Source organism: Lemur catta, chromosome Y, assembly GCF_020740605.2.
Source record: "Lemur catta isolate mLemCat1 chromosome Y, mLemCat1.pri, whole genome shotgun sequence".
Taxonomy (NCBI): domain Eukaryota; kingdom Metazoa; phylum Chordata; class Mammalia; order Primates; family Lemuridae; genus Lemur; species Lemur catta.
Window position 1 is genome coordinate 5,734,658 of NC_059156.1, and position 7,308 is coordinate 5,741,965.

Here is a 7,308-nt window from a genome sequence, read left to right on the forward strand (position 1 = left end):
CTACAGAGGAAGAGCTACATAGGATGAAGTATGTGAGAGTGGCGGGTGGAACTTAAAACCTAATAAGATGTAAATGCTATGTAAATAGTTGTTATACTGCGTTGTTTAGGAAATAATCGCAAGGGGGAAAAGTCTGTAAATGTTTGGTACCAATACAATTTTTTTCTGCATATTTTTAGTTGAGGTGAGTTGAGTCCACAGATAAGAAACTCAGATACTGAAGCTATGTTTACACACACACACACACACACACACACACACACGCACACAGAAAAGAAAATAAGACAATTAAAATGGTGTGCTACAAAAACAAACTAAAAAGAAGGCAGTAACTGAGGAACTGAGTAACAGAAAAGGCAAAAGACATAGAAAAGAACAAAATGATAAGGTTCTTTGTATTGGTACCTACTATTAATGTGAATGGATTAAACTGTCTAATTCAAAAGCATACATGAGCAAAGTGGATAAAAATACATAATCTATTAAAAACTATGTACTATCCATAAGAGTCCCATATTATCATTTTATTTTAATTTTTGAGACAAAGTCTTGCTATGTTGTTGCTGGGGCCAATCTTGTCATCTCTAAAACATTTAAAAAAAAATTAGCCAGGCATGGGGTACATGTGCCTATACTTCTAGGTACTTGGAGGCTGAGGTGGAAGGATTGCTTGAAGCCAGGTGTTCAAGGAGTCAGTGAGCTGTGATGGCACCACTGCACTCTAGCCTGGGTGACAGAGGCTACAGTAATCTCAAATGGTGAAGAAAAATATATGTATAAATCCAACAAAACTTTTATGATAAATACTGTAAACAAAATAGATTATAAGTTAACATTCTCACCTTATATACGGCATTTATTTATTTTTTTAAAAAAAAGCCACGCCTAATTTGAAAAAGTCTGAAAGTTTGCCCGCTATGATCAGGAGCAAGACAAAGGTTTGCACATCACCTGTGGTATTCAACACTGTCCTGGAAGTTTTAGTGTGAGGAATAAAATAAATAAATAAAACAAACACACATGCACATTCAATTAGGAAAAAAGGAGATAAACAATCTATCACAGATGGTACAAACTTTTATATATACAGGCCTAAAAATTTTACAAAAATAATATTAGATACAATAAATGAATGCAGCAATGCTGTAGGATAGAAAAAAAACATGCAAATGTAGGTTGAAGTCTATATACTAGCAATAAAAAGTAAGAAAGAACAAAACTAAGAAAATAATTCTATTTACAATATTTTCAAAAAATACACTAACTTACTTAGGAATAAATTAACAAAAAAAGGTTTAAAACTTGTACACTAAAATTTACAAAATTTTCCTATGTTATGGCTTGGAAAATTTAATGTTATTAAGATGGTAGTACTTCCAACAGACATAAACAGATTCAATGCAATGTGTATCAGAAATTTTCTAGAAATGGAAAAGCATATCCCAAAGTTCATATGAAAGAAACCTCAAATAGTGAAACATTTTTGAAAAAGAATAATAAAGTTGGAAAACTCAAACTTCCCAATTTCAAAACTACACTGATAAAAAGTGTGGTAGGCCGGGCTCGGTGGCTCACGCCTGTAATCCTAGCACTCTGGGAGGCCGAGGTGGGTGGATCACTCGAGGTCAGGAGTTCGAGACCAGCCTGAGCAAGAGCGAGACCCCGTCTCTACTAAAAATAGAAAGAAATTATCTGGCCAACTAAAAATATATATAGAAAAATTAGCCGGGCATGGTGGCGCATGCTTGTGGTCCCAGCTACTCGGGAGGCTGAGGAAGGAGGATCACTTGAGCCCAGGAGTTTGAGGTTGCTGTGAGCTGGGCTGATGCCACGGCACCCACTCTAGCCTGGGCAACAAAGCGAGACTCTATCTCAAAAATAAAAATAAAATAAAAATTAAAAAAAAGTGTGGTAATAGCAAAGGATAATCACATAGATCAATGAAACAGAATTTCAAGTCTAGAAATAAACTCACACATCTACGGACAACTGACTTCTGACAATTATTCCATGACCACCCAATGGGGAAAGTGTAATAACCTCTTCAATAAATGATGCTGAAATAACTGTATATCTACATAAAATATATTAAGTTGTACTCCCACCATACATTAAACTGACCTCAAAAGGGAGCAAAAATCTTTCCCAAAAAACTATAAATAGAATTACCAGATGATAATGATGATTCAGCAATTCTACTTTTGGGTATACACTCGCGTCACATAAGGAAAGGGATACCGTCTGAAGAATGGGTCATTAGATTTCGTTGTTGTCTGAACATTACCAAGGGTACTTACATAAACCTAGATGACATAGCCTACTACACACCTAGGCTATATGGTATGTATATAAATAAATAAATAAAATATGTAGCTACTAGGCCACAAACCTGTACAGCATGTTTCTGCGCTGCAATTATAACACTATGACATTTGCTTGGAACTAAGCATAGAAAAGGTACAGTAAAAATACAGCATAGAAAATAAAAAGTGGTACACCTAGGCCAGGCATGCTGGTTCATTCTTATAACCCCAGTGCTTTGGAAGGCTGAGGCAAGATGATCACTTGAGACCAGGAGGTCAAGGCTGCAGTGAGCTACAATTGGCACCACTGTACTCCAGCCTGGATGACAGAGCAAGAACTTATCTCTCAGAAAAAAATAAAATAAAGAGAGGAGAGAGAAAATGGTACAGCTGGCACTTACCATGAATAGAGCTTGTGAGACTGAAAGTTCCTCTGACTAAGTTTGTGAATAAATGTGAAGGTCAAGGGCATTGCTGCACATTACTGTAGACTTAGGGACACTTTGGCTACACTAAATTAATTTTTAAAAATTTCTTCCTTTAGTAATAAATTAACCTGAGTTCACTGTAACTGTTTCACTCTATAAACTCTTAAATTTTAACTTTTTGACACAGGGTGAAACATAAACACATAGTACAGCTGTACCAAATTATTTTCTTCCTTTATAGCCCTATTCTATGAGCTTCTCAAAACTTTAAATTGTACTTTTTGTGTGTCTGTTTTACTTTTTTAACTTTCTTGTTAAAAACTAAGACACAAACACACACATTAGCCTAGGTCCAGGATCATCAATATCGCTGTCTTCTACCTCTACATCTTGGAGCTGTCATCCGCAGTGATAAATGTCTTCTTCTGGAATACCTCCTGAAGGATCTGCCTGAGGCTGTTCTACATGTAACTTTTTCAACTATAACTTTTCCAGTAAGTGCAGTAGTGGAAGTGGGGCTTAGCATGACAACTCCATTTCTGTTTTTGACCTCTGGTGGCAATATCCCTTAGGTTCACAGCTGCTTCCTAGCTCTGCATGGAGGCCAGCTAATTATAGGAGGAATTTAGTTAGTAGTTCAACTTTACAAGAAAAATTTTAACCATCCCTTTCCCAAAACTAACTCCTTGGGCAATAAGGAAAGGTTGCACACAAGTAACAATGCTATGTGAAAGATTTATTTGACATAGCATTGAACATAGCATTTGAAAGCTGTGACCTGATCTACATCATCCAAAGTTAACCGACCAAGGACAGAGAAGTTTCATAACATCCTCAGACCCTCCCTGATGCCCAGATGTCCACAGTTGTCCGGTCACCTCTTGCAACTTCCTTCTTCTCTTTCCCTTAAAATAAAAAGGAACCCAGTTGGGCGCAGTAGCTCACACCTGTAATCCCAGCACTTTGGGAGACTGAGGCAGGGAGATCACTCAAGGCCAGGAGTTTGAGACCAGCCCGAGCAAAGTAGTGAGACCCCATCTCTACAAAAACTATAATAAAATTAGCCAGGCGTGGTGTTATACACCTGTAGTCCCAGCTGCTCGGGAGGCTGAGCCCAGGAGTTTGAGATTGCAGTGAGGAGCTGTGATGATGCCACTGCACTCGAACATGGGTGACAGCATGAGACCCTGTGTCCAAAAAATAAAAAAATAAAAATAAAAAGAAGAAGAAGAAGCAGAAGAGTAGGAAGAAAAGAGGGAGCCTAAAATTCATATCAACTTAAGATGGCTCTTTAGGACATTAGTCTGCCATCCTCTCAGTTTGCTGGCTTCCTGAATAACACCTTGTCTCTCAACTTACCGGCTGCTGTGCGGTAAGTGGTATGAGTTTGCACTCAGTTACGTAAGTAAAAGGAGTACACTCAAAATTAACAACAAAAGGTATATGTATATAGTACAGTAAACACATAAATCAGTAACATAGTTATTTGTTGTCATTATCAAGCATTATGTACTAGGCATGAGTATATGTATTACACTTTTACATGACTGGCAACACAGGTTTGTTTCTATTGACATCACCATAAGCACATGGGTAATGAGTTTCACTAAGATCTGCAATAGCCACAGTGTCATTGGGCAATAGGCAATATTCAGTTTTGTTATAATCTAATGGAACCACTGTTGTGTGTGTGTGTGGTCCATCATTGACAGAAACATCTGGCACATGACTGTATATTCACAAGAATTGAAAAGCAGGGTGTGGAAGAGATATTTGCATATGCATATTTATAGCAGCACTATTCACAACAGCCAAGAGGTGAAAGTAATTCAAACATCCATCCATAGATGAATGGACAAAGAAAATGTCTCACACACAAGGGATCTCAGTCATTAGCAGTCTCCTTCAGATCCCTTCATTGGTTGCCAGATCTGTCAAAGGACAAAATTACAACAAATTTAGTTTAAAGATCTCAATTGGTTTCACTGTGATACTAGAATCAACATCACTGTATGTTATAACATAGAATGTGTCCCAAAAAGCTGAGCAGATAAGGTTGGTTTTATAGACAGAAAAGAAAGAAGCAGAGAACAAAGGGCAGCTTAGTTTCAAAGCTACTTTTCTTGTAAGACAGGGACAAGAAGACAGAACAATAGAGAAACACTGATTAAATAGCATCAGGAAAATTCAGGCTACTTCTCTTGGGTAACAATTAAAGCACAGAGAACTTCACTATAATAATCATCAAAGATTTTAAACCGGTTTGCTTGGAAAATTGGTTATTACCTCTTTCTCATGATTTCTCTCAAGGTCAGACAACCTACTCAGGTTTGATGATGTGGAACTTTAGCATGGGTCACTCCATTTTGATTTTTAGTCTAGCCTACTGGGGCCAAGTGCCGAAGCTAGTCCAAAACAAAGCCCTTCTACAATTTTTATTTCACAATTCCAGGGGCATTGGTGCCACTCAGTTACCATCATTTTGGTTTTCTGCTCTCAACATGTCATTTATAGGTTATGGTATCCTCTATTATCACGTGTTCCTTTCAGTTTTGTTGTTCTAGTCGGAGAGACCATTTGACATATGCCTACAGGGAAACCTTTAAAACTTCCTGAGCGGATACAGCACACCAGGAAGACTAGTATTATGACCACCAGGAGGATAATACCAAGAGTTTATAGTATGCTAATTAGATAGGGTCTTCATAAATGGAACTAAAATCAAATAGCCGGATGGGAGGCTGCCCATATTAACCAACTAGCTGCTGTGTAATACCCATTTTATCTATGTGCATCAGTAAGTGTCATCAACTGTACAAATTCCTCCATGTTCAGTGAGTAGTAGCAATTCCATCATCTAGCACCCCAGGTATGCGTTGAATTAAAGCAGAGTGCTAACTCTATAAAACAGATCACTAGCATGATTTGAAAAAACATCTATGTTAGGGATGCTTCTAAAATACTCCTATGTGGACTAACATATTTCTTAGGTCCTGTAAAATTTGGGTTTGAGATGATAGATCCCTTAGGTGTGAATTTAACCCCCTGACCTCCAATGAATGTTGTTTCTGTGTGTGCATGTAGGTGTTGATATATTAGTTCCAATTTGATGGTGAGTACATGTAGTGCTTGTTTTTCCAGTCTTGAGATACTTCACTTTGTAGAATGGGCTCCAGCTCTGTCCAGAATAATACAAGAGGTGCTAAATCATTATTGTTTTTTGTGGCTGAGTAGTTCCACATGTTCTCCTCATGACAATATTGTGAGTTAAGTCCTATCTTGCTAATATTATGGAGTTTACGATCCATAGCATATCCATCATAAGAAGTCCATGACACATCATAGGCTATGCTCCAGTTATGCTATAAAAACCAAACGTATAAAGTACTTTTTATTTGTTGTATCATACCGTGCTCACATGAATGCAAATATCCTCTCATCTTACATAGAAATAAAAATTATAATCCCCACATGCTTTAATTAATGTTGCCTAAAATTAAATAGTTTATATCAAAGGCTAAAGAATAAAAAAGATAACGCTAGGTAGATACAAACCAAAATTATGCTTGTGTAGCTATATTCTTAGCAGATGTTTCCCTAGACAAGAATAGTTATTAGAAAGACATTTGTTTCATGAAGAGATAGTTTGTCAACTTACGTGTATTTAGTTTCAACACATGTAAAGCAAAGGCTAAAACAACAATGAAGAGAAATTGATGACCCTTCCATCAACAGTGCGAGATCTTAGAGCTCTCTCAGTAATAGAACAAGTGTGGGCTGGGGAAGGGTAGGAAAAGAAAAGAATAAAAAACTTTTTAACTGTAACTAGGAGGTTCTATCTTATTGGAAGATATAAGTCACTGTACCCAATTAATGAAGAAGAGTCCAAGAGAGACAGTATAACTCCATGGTTAAGGCAGACTGCTTAGGTTTGAATTCTACTCCGTTACCTAGGCACATTTTTATCTTCTTTGTGCTCCAGTTTCTTTAATGATAAATTGGAGATAATAAACCTAGCTTACTGGCTTTAGAAAATTATTATATTTATATATACACAAGTAACTTAGAATAGCGCCAAGCAGAAGGTTAAAGTACTTAATAAATACTTAGTAGTAATATTCTTAGGGACAGGTTAGATTATAGGAATTTTTTTTAAATTAAGATATAGTTCAAACAAAAATTATATATAATCATAGTGTACAATGTGGTTTTGATATATGCACACATTATGAAATGGTTAAATTATAAGTATTATTAACATGAAATTTATGGAATGAATCTTCTAGCTCTGTGAAAATTCTATGTAAAACTGACTAAATTTACCTTTAAAAAGTCATATATATTTGTTCTTGAAAAAAATTTATGATATCTGTGCTCCTAAAAGCATAAATGTTAATGCTGTTCTTAAGCTTTTTGCATAACACAATCAATACCGTGAAAGATAACTTTGATACTGTGGTGGGAAATGCAGTCTTAAGGCCACATGTGGTCCTCCGGATCTCCAAGTGAGAGGCTCCTTGACCCAATCCAAACTTCACAAAACAATTCCCTTTATCTGTTCTGTAAAATTTGGATTT